At 44.6% G+C, this 20,357-nt stretch overlaps 1 protein-coding gene across 3 annotated transcripts in view; it reads right to left on the reverse strand.

Annotated features, from left to right (window-relative positions):
- KCNS3 (potassium voltage-gated channel modifier subfamily S member 3) overlaps nucleotides 1-20,357 on the reverse strand; it is a 163,826-nt gene that overhangs the window by 67,178 nt on the left and 76,291 nt on the right. The window contains exon 1 of one of the 3 annotated variants that reach the window (XM_082252230.1): nucleotides 10,616-10,636. The exons of the other annotated variants lie outside the window; for them this stretch is intronic. The gene's annotated coding sequence lies outside the window, so the exon portion shown is untranslated. Of the gene's footprint in view, nucleotides 1-10,615; nucleotides 10,637-20,357 lie in introns of those variants that run through there. 3 annotated transcript variants of the gene reach the window in all.

The raw sequence follows: 20,357 nt of genomic DNA on the forward strand, positions 1-20,357 counted from the left end.
TGATCTTTAGATAATATGATACTTGTATCTGCTTAAATATCCCAGATTGCCCCTCCTGGTTGATACACATTATATATATACTATCTTATATTTGTTTCTTCTAGGAAACATTGTTGGGGACTTTTTATTTGATCTACTTTCTCCTTCTACCCAGTCCCCGCCCATATCCATGGTCGGGCATTACTGAGGTAAGAACCCCCTTTTGGAACCATCATAGCTCTATGAGCTACGGCTTAAGCTGATAATATTAGGTGCCCTTCCTGTCTCCCCTTTCTAGGTGAGATATTGGATGGCTATACATGAAATTAAAAGCACATTTTTCTTATTTTTTTTTTTTGAACTTTTAGATCGTACTTTTCTTCAGTTGCATTTTTGCGCCCTATTTGTGGTCGGTCTCCTGTGTCCGCCCCCGGGGGGTCTCCCTCTGGCCTTGTGGTCGTATTTCCCACTACAGCGTGCTCTATTGCATGCCGAACAGGTAGGATAGTGTATATTACTTTCGCTACCTCTGTGTCATGGACATTACATAATTTTTGTTTACTATAGTTATTATTTTGAATAAGCTGTGACAGTGTATCATCAATTATATAAGCTATTATAAATATGTATACCATGATTTTGTACTAATTTCACTTTTCTTTTCTTTATCATCTTAGCTTATTATTACATTTCTTTCATGACAAATATATTTATGTGATACCCTCAAAGATACCCCTGAAGAAGCGGCGGTAGTGCTGCGAAACATGTTGGGTTAATTGTTGTGGGCTACCACGCCTCCTGCACAAAGACCATCCATTGTGGATGCAACTGGGTATAAAAGTATATACATCATCTACCCTTGTGTTCGGAGAATATATGTATGACTATATTTGTATGAAATCATATGGCTGTTTATTGTCGGTGTGATATAATTTAATTTTGTACAATACACTGTGATTTCTTCAATCACAGTATATTTTTTACTGTTGTTCACAATAAAGTTGTATTTTTGCCTTTTTACTCAAATATATGTTTTGTATATTTTCTTTTTATATCTGGTATATCACATAATATCTAAGCACCCTATTGCAAAGTCCCCCTTTGTGGCACCCAGCTATACTTCCAAGTATAACTTCTCATATTAAAATATTCAATAGGGACGTGGTGCTTTCTTAATTACTCCAAACCTATAGAGATAGTCTTCTGTTTATATACTCAATGAATAAAGACTCCAGAGGTGTTCTCCAATGCTTCTTTATGCTTCAAGTTAGCAAAGGCATAAAACATAGAGACTTTTCCATAGGTAAATTTCCAATAAAGTTACACAGCTTCCACACTCTGCAGTCTCCTCATAACAACTAAACAAAATGGGAGTTACAGCAGGAAAATGGAGGTGGGAGCAACCAACTAGCCAGAAACAGCAGGGGTGTAAGGAAGATACCAATAACATAGCATAACATAACATGTAATAACAACTGCTAGACAGTTAAAGCTGCGTGGCAGCACACTCCCCGCCTGGTATCGTGAGATACCACTACACAATTATTTTCCATAAACATACAATTAACATTGCATACAGTAGAATGCTATGTAGCCCTCTCCTCTAAGCTAACTATGCTACAGGTCTAAGTGACTCCTACACATAACACTGAATCAGAATTTTTGGAAGCAGGCATAATTAGGACTGTCTCAGTGACTGGTATCAGGAAGGTTTTTGGGCTCCCGTCCTTTACAATCCTGACTTCCACACTTCGGACCTTTCCATCATCACTAGCAATGGCCTTTGTAATAACTCCAACTGGCCACTGGATCCGGTGAGTTTGCTTGTCCTTTAGAAGAACCAGGTCCCCTTCCTTTAAGTTAGGCTTCTGGATATGCCACTTTTTACGTCCTTGGAGAAGTGTGAGGTATTCCCTCCTCCATCTGTCCCAGAAACACTCTGCAAGGTATTGAGCGCATTTCCATTGACGTTTATATATGTCCTTTACATCAAAGATGCTCTTTGGCGCTGGGATCTGTCCAATTTTCCCGCTCAATAATGCAGCTGGAGTTAAAACAGTTGGACATTCTGGGTCTGTGGATACAGCTGTCAGCGGTCTTGAGTTGATTATTGCTGCGACCTCAGCAAGGAATGTAGTAAGTACTTCATGGGTAAGACGTGAAGAACTCACATCAAGCAACATAGAATCCAGTATGCGCCTTGCCATCCCAATCATACGTTCCCATGCTCCGCCCATGTATGAAGCGTGTGGTAGGTTGAATTTCCACTGGTTTGCAGTGGCGGAGAAGGTGGTCCTTGGAGGTGGCTCTGTCTGAGAAGCTCGCTCCCGCAGGGGTTTGTTAATGCTCTGGGACGCTCTCTCGCTATAATTGAACTGGTTGGTCAGTTTTCTCTCCTTCTTGTTCCTGGATGGTATTTCCTCACCTTCTGTCCATTCTTCACTAGCCTGAGCGTCAGACTTCCCATCTGTATCTTTGTCTCCCGGCTCTGTGGAGTCGTTGGTCTGAGTCTCTTCAATGACTCCCAACTTCGCCATCTGTCGCCGCGCTTCATCAGAGTCTTTGCGTAACATGTTTCCATCCAGGGAGAAGCGCACGGCCAGCTGGTCCACGATGCTAATGGGTTTGTAGGCCCGTTCCTTAAAACTGTACCTCACAATATTCTGGGGGGCATGAGGGTTGTTTTCAGTCAAGATATGAGTGAATTCCTCCTTAAGTTCAGCCTCACTGAGTTCCAGCTGATCCGGGGGCTTAACCAGAGTCTTGGCCTGCATCCATTCATCAGCTCCATCCCCCATATCTGTGGAGTCATCTTCATCCTCCAAATTTCTTCTTGAGCAGATGTTGGAACTCAATGCTACAACTTCAGGCCGGATTTCCAGATCAGTATCTGGATCCTCCAGGTGGAAATCGATATCTTCTTCTGAGTTTGTAGAAGACTGGTCCATTAAAAACTTGGGTCCTGAAAACCAAATGGTTTGTGTGAAGACAACTGCTGGCACTAAAATCTTCTGCATGAATGCTAGAAAGTGCTCTCGCTTCTCAGGTTTGTTACGGAGAGTTTTCTTAAGTGCAGCAAATCTGGTTAAGTTCTGCTTGAGGATCAATGTCCAAGTTCTTGGTTACCGCCTTAAATGTAGATCTCCAACTCCTGTAGTTCTCTGGGCGGTCATCAAATCTAGACAGTCCAGTTGTAATCAACTCTCGTCTAATCATATACTTGCTGAACTCTGCAATGTCAGTGCTTTCAGTTTTTATAACCACAGGGGGTACTGATGGTGCGCCGTCTTGGACCATGGTTGGTATATGATGTTGGCTGGTAGGTAGAGAGAAAGGTGTTGCAGATGGGTTTAATCTAGGTAAGGGTCTGTCGTCTGAAGGTCTCTGAGCATTTGAATTTAAAGAGAGCTGTATCAAAGGGGGTATAGAGTTCATTCTGTAGTCTTCTGCTGTGCCCTTGTAATCTCTATGCACATAGGGTTGTGGTGGCACATGAGCTGCGTAGGTTGATTCACTTGATTTTGTAACGTGCAGTAGTTGTGGAGGGTCTCTGTTAGTAGGTGTGTCTAGTTGACCAGCTTGCTTTGGCGACACATTGCCTTCTGATCCACTTGCTGGATGATTATGAGAATAATCTCCAACTGTAGGTGGGACTGTATTGTCGTGGTTCTGAGTTAAGACAAACTGTAGGGTCCTTTCAACAGGGTCTTGACAAGCAGCCAAGCTGGTACAAGCTGCTCCTTCTTCTTCCAATAGGGCTTGTTCCAAGACAGATAACTCTGCTAAAGCTACTTCCTTTTCTCTGTTCTGAAGAAGAATTTCTAGCTGAGCCTCTGTTTCTGCTTGTATTCTTGCTTGAATGCGTTTAGCTTCTGCCTTGAAGGCTGCTTCTTTTTCAGAGCAGGCGGCTTGAACCTGGGCTACTGCAACCTTTTGGCGAGCTTTGAGTATTTGGTCGCTCAAAATTGACCTTATAGAGCAGGACCGCAATGACTTAGAAGAAGATTTATGATATGAGCGGACAGACCTAGATGATTTTCCTGAGTGTCTGGAAGAAGCAGAGTTACAGGATGTAGTTTCATGTAGCTGTGCTAATCTACCTTCTATCTGTGCCTTTGCTTCAAGATATGTACTATGCCTCTGCTGGTCATTAGAAGTAAAGTCCTTTAATTCCAATGCAGCTTCCTCTATGTTGGAATGTGACAATAGGGAATAGTACTTCTTAGAAAGTCTTTTACCCTTGAGAGATTAGTGTTCAATTGCTCAGAATTGTTGCTAGTTTCATTAGTGGCTGTTATACAACTTAAAGTCTTTTCCCATAATGCAGTCAGGTTACTAGATGTTTCTTCCTTACTTGCTTCATAAACCTCCCTTGCCTTCAAGGATGGATGAGGGGCTCTGACAGGACGAGGAGAATGAAGTAAGGAGTCTGCTTTATCTTGACAAAATGCAGGTAACTCTGTGAGATCTCTGTCAAACATAATAAGTACTGTATTTTTGGTGTCTTGTTAGAAATCTGCCAGAGCTCAGCTCTGTAAGTAGTGACTTCTGTTAGTAAGCAGGCTGGGCTGAGGTACTGGGTATTTGTTACACTAGCTAGCTAGTGCTGAAACTGGTTCAGACTGGCTCATCTCAGAAGGCTCATCTCAGAAGGCTGTAACAGTAATGAAGCATTCAGTAGGTGGCTGGTTTCATATGCAGAGTAATGCTTCTGGTGACTGCAGGTAACACACAGGCAAGTGGGTACTCACGTTTCTGAAGCTGCAGATACCTGGAAATTTACTTTGTGAAGCTGCAGATTCTTGGAAATTTACTTTTCTTAAGCTGCAGAGATACCTGTGATGGATTCTTCATGGAAATTTACTTTCTGAAGCTGTATATTCCTGGAAATTTACTGTTCTGTCTCAGCATCGATTGTACCTGTGACCTTCTTGCAGACTCAGTCTGAAATTGTGTGCAGCAGGTTGAATGATGACTTTAACAGATAGTTTACTCAATGAATAAAGACTCCAGAGGTGTTCTCCAATGCTTCTTTATGCTTCAAGTTAGCAAAGGCATAAAACATAGAGACTTTTCCATAGGTAAATTTCCAATGAAGTTACACAGCTTCCACACTCTGCAGTCTCCTCATAACAACTAAACAAAATGGGAGTTACAGCAGGAAAATGGAGGTGGGAGCAACCAACTAGCCAGAAACAGCAGGGGTGTAAGGAAGATACCAATAACATAGCATAACATAACATGTAATAACAACTGCTAGACATTTAAAGCTGAGTGGCAGCACACCCTGTGTTACCACAATTGTCTATTCTATATATTGCTAGTGTTGCCTGTGCATTGTCACCATAGCCCCTGTATTACCACAATTGTATATTCTATATATTGCCAGTGTTGCTTGTGCATTGTCACCATAGCCCCTGTGTTACAACAATTGTATATTCTATGTACTGCCTGTGCATTGTCACAATAACCCCTGTATTACCACAATTCTCCATCTACTGCAAGTGTTGCTGATGTATTGTCACAATAACCCCTGTACTGCCACAGTTTTCCGGGTTTTTTTCACCATATGAGTGAACAAATTAAAATGTATTAAAATATGTAACTTTTCTCTGGCGGGTGAGAAACCCTTCTCTCTGATTGGGCAATGTCAGTGTGTGGGTATTGCCCAGGCGTGATCTGAAGTACAACTTCAGTCAAGTTTGTTTGCATACTTCATAGAGTGAGGAGGACTAGAACCTCTGTCTACTTTGTATTGTTATCTACGTTATGATTAAGCGCCGAGTATGGTGTGAAACGCGTTAGCTGTATTGTATGCTGTATCACCTTCCCTCATTTGCTGTATGGAGTGTCGCATGTTTTTGACTCAATAAAGGTGATTTTATTGGAGTTCAGCCATCCAGACATTTCTTTATACCAGACACTTTATATTGTTGCCTGTGTCCTCCTTTGGGTAACTTATCATTACTTTCTGACTATTTGATGGATGTTAGACCAGGAACTGATGGGGGAATTCCCCCAACTGTAAGCCAAGCAGTTCCAGAAACACTGTTGGAGTGAGAGGGGTAAAGAACGTCAGTCAGGATTTTAGTGCTGTGTTCCCTCCCTTCTTGTCTGTGTGTCAGAAGGAACAAGGGAAAAAACTTTTCCCTATGGGCACACAAACAGCATTTAAAATTGAGCAGATAAAAATCTCCAGTTGTGCTGCAGTGATAAGAACGGACATCCTGGTAGACATGCAGATTGGAGGAGAGAGCAGAGTGACAGACAGATGAGCTCATCAGTCTACTGTTTCTCTTTTACTGTCTAGTCACAGGCTGAGGGAGAGACAAGACTTACGTGTTACTTAAAGCACAACTAAAGGCAAAACTTTTTTTAAATTTGGATAGAGTGGAGAGGGATTAAAACACCTGTCAATTTTTATTGCTGTCTGTGTCCCCGTTAGGAAGATTCACCCTCTCTATTTGTCCTCTTTACCATAATCATTGAAAGTGAAAGTTAAAGAAAATCCCAAATTTTGGGTTGTCCCCAGAAAAGTAATAGAATAGAAATCTTCCAATGGGGACACTTGTCCTGGTGACATTGGGGTCCCAAAGGAATTCCCTTAATTTGCAGGGATTTTCTTTCACTTCCTGTTTTGGTTATGGGACAGGAAGTGATAGGGAAATCTCCCCAATGGGACAAAGATCCCAAAAATAAATCGACAGGGGTTTTAACTCTCCCTTACTTCATCCAAAATGAAAAAAAAAGTTATGTCTTTAATTCTACCTTAACCACTTAAGGTCCGCCCTATAGCAGTAGAGGCTCTTCTGGGTAGGGGGCATGCATGCATGCCGCAGGCGGCTTACTTTCACTGTGATTACACACAGCGGAAGTCGATTGTCAGGTGCACGGTACCAATGTCCGCCGCCGGCACCCGCCAATCATTAGGCAGAGGGACAGACCGGCGATCTGCCTATGTAAACAAGGCAGATCGCCGTTCTGACAGGAGGGAAGGGATGGAATTTGTGATTGAAATTCCATCTCTTCCCCTAGTAAAAGCACCTCCTACAGTATAGTAAAACACCAGCTAGGCACACAGTTAACCCTTTGATCGCCCCTTGATGTTAACCCCTTCCCAGCCAGTGTCATTAGTACAGTGACAGTGCATATGTTTAGCACTGATCACTGCATTAGTGTCACTGATCCCCTAAAAAGTCAAAAGTGTCAGAATGTCCACCGCAATATCGCAGTCCCGCTATAAGTCGCTGATCGCCACCATTACTAGTAAAAATAAATAAATAAATAAAACATCACACCATTTGTAGACCCTATACCTTTTGTGCAAACCAATCAATATACGCTTACTGGGATTTTTTACCAAACATATGTCGGAGAATACATATTGGCCTCATTTTTAAAAGAAATTAGATTTTTTTTCAATCGTTTTTTTTTTTTTTTTAATCGGATATGTTTTATGGAAAAAAGTCAAAAATAATGTATTTTTTAAAATTGTTGGTCTTTTTTGTTTATAGCGGAAAAAATAAAAAATGCAGAGGTGATCAAATACCACCAAAAAAAGCCCTATTTGTGGGAAGAAAGGAACATAAATTGAATTTATATATAAGGTTGCATGACACATTAATAATGTCAAATGAAGTAACGCAGTGCTGTATCGCAAAAAATGGCCAGGTCATAAAGGGGGGGGGGTAAATCTTCCAGAGGTCAAGTGGTTAACTGCAACAGAGAAGTAAGTCTCCTGCCCGGCTTGTGCTGTAGAAGAGCTATATAAGTCTCAGAGGTAGCTGAATGAGTATACAAAATATTTGGCAGGTCAAAAAGTCCCCTTATAAAGTTAATCTCTTTATTTATTTAACGATTTGCATGGAGGTCAGCTCAAAGTTCGACACTGGCTGTAGGTGAGTGCCTATACGTTGTTTTCAGTGGAAAATCATGTGCTGGACATGGTAAGTGAAAACAGCATTGTGTAGAAGCAGTGATCGGTCATGCTGTACATGTATCATAGCTTCCTTTGCCTCACAGTAATCTTAGAACTTTCTCTAACTTTAACTTTCAGACTTTGAGGCATATGCATTAATAAGTTATATTTTAGGAGTTAAGCAGAAAATTCATAAGTTTCACAACGTTGGGGTGTTCTTTACCTTACAGGAAACCAATACTGGGGTGTTCTTTACCCTACAGGAAACCAATGCTGGGGTGTTCTTTACCCTACAGGAAACCAATACTGGGGTGTTCTTTACCCTACAGGAAACCAATGCTGGGGTGTTCTTTACCCTACAGGAAACCAATACTGGGGTGTTCTTTACCCTACAGGAAACCAATGCTGGGGTGTTCTTTACCCTACAGGAAACCAATACTGGGGTGTTCTTTAACTTACAGGAAACCAACGTTGGGGTGTTCTTTACCTTACAGGAAACCAATACTGGGGTGTTCTTAACTTACAGTAAACCAATCTTGGGGTTTTCTTTAACTTACAGTAAACCAATCTTGGGGTTTTCTTTAACTTACAGGAAAGCAATGTTGGGGTTTTCTTTAACTTACAGGAAAGCAATGTTGGGGTTTTCTTTAACTTACAGGAAAGCAATGTTGGGGTGTTCTTTAACATACAGGAAAGCAATGTTACGGCATTCTTTAACTTACAGTAAAACCAATGCAGGGGAGTTTTTTCATTTCCAGGAAACCAATGCTGGGGAGTTTTTTATCTTACAGGAAGGCGATGCTGGGGCATTCTTTAACTTACAGGAAACCAGTGTTGGAGTTTTCTTTACCTTACAAGAAACAAACGTTGGAGTGTTCTTTAACTACAGGAAGGCAATACTGGGGCATTCTTTAACTTACAGGAAATAAATGCTGGGGTATTCGTTAACTTACAGGAAACCAATTCTGGGGTGTCCTTTAACTTACAGAAAGGCAATGCTGGGATATTCTTTAATTTGCAGCAAACCAATGTTGGGGTGTTCTTTAACTTACAGGAAACCAATGCTGGGGCATCCTTTAACTTAAAGAAAATCAATGCTGAGACATTCTTTAACTTACAGGAAACCAATGCTGGGGTATTCTTTAACTTACAGGAAACCAATGCTGGGGTATTCTTTAACTTACAGGAAACCAATGCTGGGGCGTTCTTTAACACACAGGAAAGCAATGTTTGAGTGTTCTGTAACTTACAGAAAGGCAATGCTGGGGTGTTCTTTAACACACAGGAAAGCAATGTTTGAGTGTTCTTTAACTTGCAGCAAACCAATGCAGGGACATTCTTTAACTTACAGGAAACCAATGCAGGGACGTTCTTTAACTTACAGGAAACCAATGCAGGGACGTTCTTTAACTTACAGGAAACCAATGCAGGGACGTTCTTTAACTTACAGGAAACCAATGCAGGGACGTTCTTTAACTTACAGGAAGGCAATGCTGGGGAATTAGTTAACTTACAGGAAACCAATGTTGGGGAGATCTTTAACTTACAGGAAACCAATGCTGGGGTATTCTTTAATCAATTTCTTTAAAACCTTCTTTCCACTGACCACTAACACTGGGGCATTTCTTCCACCCACTGACCACCAACACTGTGGAATGTGGACTACCAACACCAGGACTTTGATGCTCCCATGGACATACACACTGAATATTTTTTCTTTCACAGCAAACAATGTTGTGGCATTTCTCCCACCCCTAATGTAGGATTTTTTTTTTGTCTGTGTGACTTACAGAGTTATGTGGGCCTCTAAGTATTTTATAGGGATTTTAATTATCTATGGGGAATAACATATTGCATGCAACACGCTTCCTGCTGTTTTAACCTCAAGCTCTGTGCCGAGGAGCTGTAAGTACCTACACCCAAGTACTAGTTGGTTGCAAGGGATAGATAGATAGATAGATAGATAGATAGATAGATAGATAGATAGATAGATAGATAGATAGATAGATAGATAGATAGATAGATAGATAGATAGATAGATAGATAGATAGATAGATAGATAGATAGATAGATAGATAGATAGATAGATAGATAGATGTTTTAACAACACTGGGTTTTTCTTGGTAGGATTTAACAGAAGAGAAGTAGTCTGTATGTATAGCATGGACTTCTGAAATAGCAACCAGACAAATTAAACTACTTGGTGTAAAAGAGATCTCACAGTCTCATAAAGTACTGTCATAAATATCAGATATATTTGTTACAAAGTGTGAGACAAAATATAAATTAGCTTTAACTGGCAAACAAGTTCACACCCTTGCGATTTGTCAAGCAATTTGCCCGTTTTTAAATCGCATGACTAGTCGCACCCCATTGCCGGCAATGGAACCGTTCAAATTGCTGTGACTCACGTTGCATCGACTTTCAAAAAGGTTCCTGCACTACTTTTTTTGGATTTCATTGCATAGAATTCTGTTAAACGAAGTCACAATCCACAATGAATTTGGAGGTGCAAATCGCACTGTTCTGTGGCTTTGAGGTAGCACGATTTCAAAGCCGTACTGGTGTGAACCAGGGATAAGAGGCACTGAAAGCTTGGACTAGGCTGTTTATGACTTTATAATCAGATACCCCACTAGCTGAAGAAACCCTAAAATGCTAACAAGTAACGCAACATTCTGGTAAAAATTACAATAGTAACACAAAATGAGTACTCACTGAACATCCATGATAGTTCCTTTTAAATGTCATCCTGTCTGGACTGTAAATGAAAGACTTGCAATACATGACCTTTACTTAAGATGCTTATCATCATACTGCAGACATTCCTAAATACACACTATGCAGTGATAAACCTGATCTCTTCTTGTGGGATACTGCAAACAGCACTGATTAATTTAATGTCATTACAAATATAGTAACACTATAAGACACATGGCAGAACATCGGAACTAGCCAAATAAACCTGATATGTAGACATTGTGGCCTTGAATATATTTTGACAGGATCATAACCGGCCAACAAGGGTCATGAAGGACAAAGAAGGACAAAGGAAGTGTCATGGGATGAAATGTGGACCCTGCTTCTCTGAGTGCTTCTTCTGTTAGTGGAAAGTCCATAGGTAATCCGATTTTTTTTCCTTCCACCACGGGAAACACTATTGTGCTCTGCTGGCGGGGGTCTTAGGGAGCTTTCCTGGCTGGCGGAACACAATGATTACTGTTAGCAGCTATAGCCGCTGGCAGTAATCGCCTGTAAACTAGCTGATCGACTTGGGTACAATCAACCTGTTACATGGATGGAATTTTGGGTGGTCCCTGCTAAACTGGCCAATTTTAAATCAATGTATCAATCCAGCCAGCAATGTTTCAATCCAGCCGGCTTAAGAGGTAGTTGGGATCCTGATAGTAAGTAGTAGGGGCATGCAGCACAGGGTAACTGGAAGCAGAGGTGGAGGCTGGAGACTGTTTGTGCAGTGGGGTTAAGACTGTGCATGCAGCACAGGCTGAAGCTGTGGATGAAGCAGAGATGCAGCAAAGGTTCAGACTGGAGACTGCAGAGGAGGCACAGAAGAGGTTCAGACTGGAGACTGCAGAGAAGGCACAGCAGAGGTTCAGACTGGAGACTGCAGAGAAGGCACAGCAGAGGTTCAGACTGGGGACTGCAGAGGAGGCACAGAAGAGGTTCAGACTGGAGACTGCAGAGAAGGCACAGCAGAGGTTCAGACTGGAGACTGCAGAGAAGGCACAGCAGAGGTTCAGACTGGGGACTACAGAGGAGGCACAGGAGAGGTTCAGACTGGAGACTGCAGAGAAGGCACAGCAGAGGTTCAGACTGGGGACTGCAGAGGAGGCACAGAAGAGGTTCAGACTGGGGACTACAGAGGAAGCACAGCAGAGGTTCAGACTGGGGACTGCAGAGAAGGCACAGCAAAGGTTCAGACTGGGGATTGCAGAGGAGGCACAGAAGAGGTTCAGACTGGAGACTGCAGAGAAGGCACAGCAGAGGTTCAGACTGGAGACTGCAGAGAAGGCACAGCAGAGGTTTAGACTGGGGACTACAGAGGAGGCACAGAAGAGGTTCAGACTGGAGACTGCAGAGAAGGCACAGCAGAGGTTCAGACTGGAGACTGCAGAGAAGGCACAGCAGAAGTGCAGACTGTGGATGCAGAGGAGGCACAGTTGAGGTTCAGACTGGAGACTGCAGAGAAGGCATAGCATAGGTTCAGACTGGAGACTGCAGAGGAGGTACAGCAGAGGTTCAGAGTGTGGATGCAGAGGAGGCACAGCCACGGTTGTCCGCAAGAGGGGGCAAGGGCGGGCAAGTGCCCCCCCCTGGAATCTCAACTTCCCCTTTAAATTGGTTGTTAAGCCACTTTATATCATCCTGCCTGGTCTGTTTAATATTTCTGAGTGCCTGTGCCCCTCTATCTGTGTGTGTTTTAAAAAATAAGCAGTTCTTTACCAGTTTTCAGAGCACCGATCGCCGCTCACGTGACCCGCTGGCTCTCTCCTCTCCCCATTTGACAGCTGCCTGCAGTAGGCGGGGCTGAGGATTCCTTGCTGACGTCAGTTGGGAGGGAAGGAGGAAGGGAGGAGAAGAGGCTGAGAGGAGGAGAGAGGCGGTGAGTCACGTGAGCGGCGATCGGCGGTCTGAAAACTGGTAAAGAGTGGCTTATTTTTATAAAAAACAGACACAGGGGCACACAGGATTATTAAACAGACTGTAGACAGGATATGAAACTTTAAATGAAACTACAGCAGCAGGAGGGGAGAGGGCACTGACACAGGAGCAGACAGGCAGGGAGGGAGGGGGAAGAGAGAGGACAGAGGAGGACAGGAGGGCTGTGGATGACGAAGGCACATAGACTGACCACGGTGTCAGTGCTCAGCAGCCATGGTATACCGTGGTCAGTTTACAGAGGGGAGGACATAGCCAGGCAGGATTTTTTTTTTTTTAGGTTACAAACACTTTAAAAATAAATTCTGCCATTTCTTCTTTAAAAATAAATATTTGCGTGGTGACTGATGTCACCTTCATGACACTGTCGAGAAAGGGGCAGAGTATGGGTGACCTTAAAATGATGCGCCCCCCCCCAGAAGTTTGGCTCCAGATTCAGTGAAGTTTTGGCTGTGGGTGCAGCAGGGGCATATCTATGGATGCAGCAGAAGCTTGGCTGAAGGTGCAGTGGATGTTTGGCTATAAGTCCAGCAGAAGCTTGGCAATTGGTGCAGCAGGCTGTAGCTGAGGTGCAGTTGTGACTGCAGCAGGGAGTGTGTCAGACCTTTACAGAGAGACCCCTGCTTCCACACAGAGAGCAAGGGTCCTTTCCCGCAGCATGCTACATTTTGAAGGGTATTCCACATTTGCTGACAAGTTAGGATAACATCTGCTTTATATTTGTTACCTGTCCGCACAATGTAAAAATGCAGCTCATGTTTTCAGTTGCTTTTTTTCGTGATGAAAAATCTTAGTTAACTTTCACGTCTATGTTAAGGAGGGGGCTGTGGGAAGTTATGTTTATCATAATTAACCTTGTGTACACCCTGGACACTTTAGGCAAGTTTCTTGCCTTGAATAAAAAGTAACGTTCAGATAAGGGACAGGCAGGGACAGTTCTGTGCTGTTAGATTTCATTATCAGCTGTACACTAGATTTGAACAAAACAAAGAGTTAAAAGTAAAAAGCGGATTTTGCTGTCTTACGTCTGGGCCACTTTTTGCGATTCAGCACTGTGCGAATTTTACGGACAATTACGCGGTCATGCAACGCCGTACCCAAACGAAATTTACGTCCTTTTTTTCCCACAAACAGAGCTTTCTTTTGGTGGTATTTGATCACCTGTGCGATTTTTACTTTTTGCGCTATAAACAAAAAAACAGTGACAATTTTGAAAAAAGAACAATATTTTTCACATTTTTTTATATGAAATTCCCCCCCCCCCCCCCCCCCCCAAAAATGTAAAAATCTAAATTTTTTATAATTTTAGGCAAATTTGTTTTCTGCTACATATTTTTGGTAAAAAAAATCGCAATAAGCGTATTTTGATTGGTTTGCGCAAAAGTTATTGCGTTTACTAACTAAGGGAAAGATTTCTGTCGTTTTTGGTGTTTTTTTTTTTTTAACGAGTAATGGCGGTGATCACCGCCGCTCCTCCCCTGGGCCGACTCCCGCTGTGACTGAATACAGCGGAAGCGAGCCTCCGGCGGCGCGCGCGTGCCGCTGAGAAGGGGGAGTGTCTGGCGACGTAGACCTACGACGTAGACCTAGGGCGATAACGAACCACTGCCGCAGTAGAGCTCTAGTGAGCAGCGGTAAAGTGGTTAAATACCACCAAAAAAAGGCTGGGGATTGCTGGAGACTCCACATGGCACTGAATCCATCGCCTTTCTTCACCCTGCTAATAGCTGGGGATAGCTGGAGACTCCACATGGCACTGAATCCATCGCCCTTCTCCACCCCGCTAATAGCTGGGGACTGCTGGGGACTCCACATGGCACTGAATCCATCGCCTTTCTCCACCCCGCTAATAGCTGGGGACTGCTGGGGACTCCACATGGCGCTGAATCCATCGCCCTTCTCCACCCAGCTAACAGCTGGGGACTGCTGGGGACTCCACGTGGCACTGAATCCATCGCCCTTCTCCACCCCGCTAATAGCTGGGGACTGCTGGGGACTCCACATGGCACTGAATCCATCGCCCTTCTCCACCCCACTAATAGCTAGGGATTGCTAGAGACTCCACATGGCACTGAATCCATCGCCCTTCTCCACCCCACTAATAGCTAGGGATTGCTGGAGACTCCACATGGCACTGAATCCATCGCCCTTCTCCACCCCAATAATAGCTAGGGATTGCTGGAGACTCCACATGGCACTGAATCCATCGCCCTTCTCCACCCCACTAATAGCTGGGGATTGCTGGAGACTCCATATGGCACTGAATCCATCGCCCTTCTCCACCCCACTAATAGCTAGGGATTGCTGGAAACTCCACGTGGCACTGAATCCATCGCCCTTCTCCACCCCACTAATAGCTAGGGATTGCTGGAGACTCCACATGGCACTGAATCCATCGCCCTTCTCCACCCCACTAATAGCTAGGGATTGCTGGAGACTCCACATGGCACTGAATCCATCGTCCTTCTCCACCCCTCTAATAGCTGGGGACTGCTGGGGACTCCACATGGCACTGCATCCATCGCCCTTCTCCACCCCACTAATAGCTAGGGATTGCTGGAGACTCCATATGGCACTGAATCCATTGCCCTTCTCTACCCTGCTAATAGCTAGGGACTGCTGGGGACTCAACATGGCACTGAATCCATCGCCTTTCTCCACCCTGCTAATAGCTGGGGACTGCTGGGGACTCCACATGGCACCTTTTCCATCGCCCTTCCCCTACCCGCTAATAGCTAGGGACTGCTGGGGACTCCACATTTCACTGAATCCATCGCCCTTCTCCACCCCGCTAATAGCTGGGGACTGCTGGGAACTCCATATGGCACTGAATCCATCGCCCTTCTCCACCCCGGTAATAGCTGGGGCCTGCTGGGGACTCCACATTTCACTGAATCCATCGCCCTTCTCCCCCCCGCTAATAGCTGGGAACTGCTGGGGACTCCACATGGCACTGCATCCATCGCCCTTCTCCACCCCACTAATAGCTGGAGACTGCCGGGGACTCCACATGGCACTGCATCCATCGCCCTTCTCCACCCCACTAATAGCTGGAGACTGCCGGGGACTCCACATGGCACTGCATCCATCGCCCTTCTCCACCCCACTAATAGCTGGAGACTGCCGGGGACTCCACATGGCACTGCTTCCATCGCCCTTCTCCACCCCACTAATAGCTGGGGACTGCTGGGGCCTCCACATGGCACTGAATTCATCGCCCTTCTCCACCCTGCTAATAGCTGGGGACTGCTGGGGCCTCCACATGGTACCGCATCCATCGCCCTTCTCCCCCCCCCGCTAATAGCTGGGAACTGCTGGGGACTCCACATGGCACTGCATCCATCGCCCTTCTCCACCCCACTAATAGCTGGAGACTGCCGGGGACTCCACATGGCACTGCATCCATCGCCCTTCTCCACCCCACTAATAGCTGGAGACTGCCGGGGACTCCACATGGCACTGCATCCATCGCCCTTCTCCACCCCACTAATAGCTGGAGACTGCCGGGGACTCCACATGGCACTGCTTCCATCGCCCTTCTCCACCCCACTAATAGCTGGGGACTGCTGGGGCCTCCACATGGCACCGCTTCCATCGCCCTTCTCCACCCTGCTAATAGCTGGGGACTGCTGGGGCCTCCACATGGCACTGAATTCATCGCCCTTCTCCACCCTGCTAATAGCTGGGGACTGCTGGGGCCTCCACATGTTACCGCATCCATTGCCCTTCTCCACCCCGCTAATAGCTGGGGACTGCTGGGGCCTCCACATGGCACCGCATCCATTGCCCTTCTCCACCCCACTAATAGCTGGAGACTGCCGGGGACTCCACATGGCACCGCATCCATCGCCCTTCTCCACCCTGCTAATAGCTGGGGACTGCTGGAGACTCCACTCGTCTTCCAGGGCACAGCTTAACAAAGAACCAGGCCTGGACCATGGACATTTCATCAAAGGTGAGATTTCAACCATTTTGGTCCTTAGGAGAAAGGCAAAAAAGGAAAGGAAAGGCTCAGAGAAAAGATTTATGGCAGTGGGATCCTATAGGGGAGGAGTGAAGGCAGGGTTAACCCATACGTATGATGCCATTAAGTCTGTCAGGAAAAATGTTTTACAACCACTTTAAGATAAACTGAGCTGTTTGATTTTAGCACATTTGCAGTGTTTGCTGGATAGCACAAGCATGATTGTTTATTTCTGCTATGTTTGCTTTCTGGAATGTATCTTTAACTCACTTACTATACTAGTGAATCAGCACAACCGCATCAAGCTTTAATGGTTATGCCGCAATTCTCAATCTCATAGAGAGCTACTAGGCCCAGTAGGCTCAATAAATAACCTATTCATTGCCGTGTGTGCTATGCTGGATACACAATACTGGATCCGCCGCCCCATCCAAAACACAGTGGTCACATCGCTGACAGCTGAAAGCACCATTATCAGACACTAGATAATATCATACATACTGACATCAAGACTGAGAGCGAGCAGCCAGCAGAGAGCAGAGAAGATAAGTCTGTGCTCCCAAATATATTTCTCACGACCCAAGAAGGCCAACGCTATCTGTTACCAGCACTAAGCGACTGTACCAATGCCAGACCCATAATGCTAGTGTTTTTTCATTTAGCTCAGCAGTTTTCTGGCTACGAACCCACTGAATCACTGACGGTAAGCCAACAGAAGCTTCTAGCAACAGCGAGAAAATGTCTGCAATCATCTGGCTAAACCCAGGAAACATTTCGTTCCTGAAATACACTATATTACCAAAAGTATTGGGACGCCTGCCTTTACAATCACATGAACTTTAATGGCATCCTAGTCTTAGTCCGTAGGGTTCAATATTGAGTTGGTCCACCCATTGCAGCTATAACAGCTTCAACTCTTCTGGGAAGGCTGTCCACAAGGTTTAGGAGTGTGTCTATGGGAATGTTTGACCATTCTTCCAGAAGCACATTTGTGAGGTCAGGCACTGATGTGGACGAGAAGGCCTGGCTCGCAGTCTGCGCTCTAATTCATCCCAAAGGTGTTCTGTCAGGCTGAGGTCAGGGCTCTGTGCAGGCCAGTCAAGTTCCTCCACCCCAAACTCGCTCATCCATGTCTTTATGGACCTTGCTTTGTGCACTGGTGCGCAGTCATGTTGGAACAGGAAGGGGCCATCCCCAAACTGTTCCCACAAAGTTGGGATCATGAATTTGTCCAAAATTTTTTGGTATGCTGACGCCTTAAGAGTTCCCTTCACTGGAACTAAGGGTCCAGGCCTAACCCTTGAAAAATAACCTCACACCATAATACCCCCCCCCCCCTTCACCAAATGATTTGGACCAGTGCACAAAGCAAGGACCATAAAGACATGGATGGGTGAGTTTGGGGTGGAGGAACTTGATTGGCCTGCACAGAGTCCCGGCCTCAACCTGATAGAACACCTTTGGGATGAATTAGAGCAGAGACTGCGAGCATGCGCTCTGAAGGAATGGCCATTGGTGCCGTTTCTTCAGAGCCCTGTGCCGTGCCCGTCGGCTCCCGCGCGCGTGCGCGGGAGTGACGTCACCGCGGCTCCGGCCAATCAGATGTCGCCCGTTATAGAGGTAAGCGGGCGGCACGGCGGGGGCTCGTACTAAGGTAAGTATTTCATAAGTATTTCACAATGAGCTAGTATGCGATGCATACTAGCTCATTATGTGTTTCTCTTGCAGGGTGAAAAAAAAATGTGGGTTTACAACCTCTTTAAAGGCAGGTGTTCCAATATCTTTGGTAATATAGTGTATATTGACTGATTGGTAACTCAGTTTGGCTCTGTTCACTTTTGCGTCGCTTGTGATTGTTTTTTAGTGTGATTTACACGCGTTTCCATGTGTCAGCCTTGAATGGCTTATGCGCATTTGTCATGGCAAAGAAGCTTAAAGACCTAATTTTGGCCCTGAGCCTTTTTTCATGCTCGTTTTGTCACGCAACAATCATGGCAAAAATTGCACCATGTTTAGGATGTCATTAAGAATGAATGGCACCCACATGTGCGTCATGTGCATTGTGCCGCAAGTTCAGTGCGATTTGGAAATTTCTAAATGTAATTAAGGCATTCTTGGTGGCTCCAGATATCTCCTGAAGACACAATGGCCAAATCCACTCAGTGGATCAATGCCACACCCAGATGAGAATCGCTCCATTTAGGGCTCATTCACGCAGGTAGCTAGGGGGCGGTTTTACTGACCGCCCATTTAGATAGGGTAATGTAGCCTCAGCTCAGTGCTGTACACAGGCAACTGCAGCAAAAATTAAACAGTATGTTGTATTCAACAGGTGGTACTGCCAGTGAATGGGACCCATTCATGTAAATGGGGTCGCACAGAAACTTCCCTGCATCCTTGTGCAATGCCCATATTGAGGCACAGTGGGTCAGCATTTTCAGGGTTAAAATAGGCAGTGAGGAGATGACATATCTCCCCAATGTCTGCCAAATGCCCTTGGATCAGTTTTCGAAGGGCTACCACTATAGGAACAAGCCTTTTTAAAATACCCTAAAGGGCAAAAACGTCTGCTTCAAATTTTAATAAGTGCTCATTATCACACAAAATAATTTCAAATCTTGCTTAACTCCAGCCAAAACTCAAACACAAAAAAGGCCTCATGCACACTGGAGGTTATCAAAAGGCCAGTAGAAAGCTATAGCTGTAGAAGGAATTTTTCAGCTTTTTTCAGCTGTAGTGTTTTTTTAGCTGTTTTTAGCAAAACTATACTCCCAATAAAGCTTATGGCTTAAAAACATTGATAAATGCCAAATAGCTGCGTTTTTTGCAGTTTAGTTTTGGGCACCAGTTCACAAAAAAGGATATCAGGGAACTAGAGAATGTACAGAGAAGAGCAACCAAACTGATAAGAGGCATGGAGGAGCTCAGCTAAGAGGAAAGATTAGAGGAACTGATTTTATTCTCTCTTGAGAAGAGGAGATTAAGGGGGGATATGATCAACATGTATAAATATATAAGGGGTCCATATAGTGAACTTGCTGTTGAGTTATTCACTTTAAGGTCATCACAGAGGACAAGGGGGCACTCTTTACATCTAGAGGAAAATTCAGAAAGGTTTCTTCACAGTAAGAGCTGTAAAAATGTGGAATAGACTCCCTCCATAGGTGGTTCTGGTCAGCTCAGTAGATTGCTTCAAAAAAGGCCTGGATTCTTTCCTAAATGTACATAATGTAACTGGGTGCTAACATTTATAGGTAAAGTTGATCCAGGGAAAAACTGATTGCCTCTCAGGGGGATCAGGAAGGAATTTTTCCCCTGCTGTAGCAAATTGGATCATGCTTTGCTGGGGGTTTTCGCCTTCCTTTGGATCAACTGTGGGTATAGGGTTTTGTATATGGGATTGTATCATTTATTTATTTTTGGTTGAACTAGATGGACTTGCATCTTTTTTCAACCTGATTAACTATGTAACTTGGGTACAACCAGTCTCAGATTTTACAGGTGATTATTGCTTTAGGCTATTATAGCCGCTAGTAGTTATTCCTGTTTTCTCCCGGTGAGGACGGCTTTCCCCACCACTCTGCCGGGAGAACACAATGGCTCCTTGGGAGGGATTCCCTCATCAACGCTGACTGTGTTGATGGGGGAATTGAGTGATTTTCTTTCCTGCAATCCATGGTTGCAGGAAAGAAAATCACTTCATCTGTGGCCTGCTTTAGCCACTTAAACCATTCACTTAAGGGATGTTTTACAATATACGTTGTATAGATAAATGGATTGAAAAGAAAGAAAGACACTCTTTGTTATAAGGTGGTA

This window comes from Pelophylax lessonae (assembly GCF_965119305.1).
Source record: "Pelophylax lessonae genome assembly, chromosome: 3".
NCBI classification, from domain to species: domain Eukaryota; kingdom Metazoa; phylum Chordata; class Amphibia; order Anura; family Ranidae; genus Pelophylax; species Pelophylax lessonae.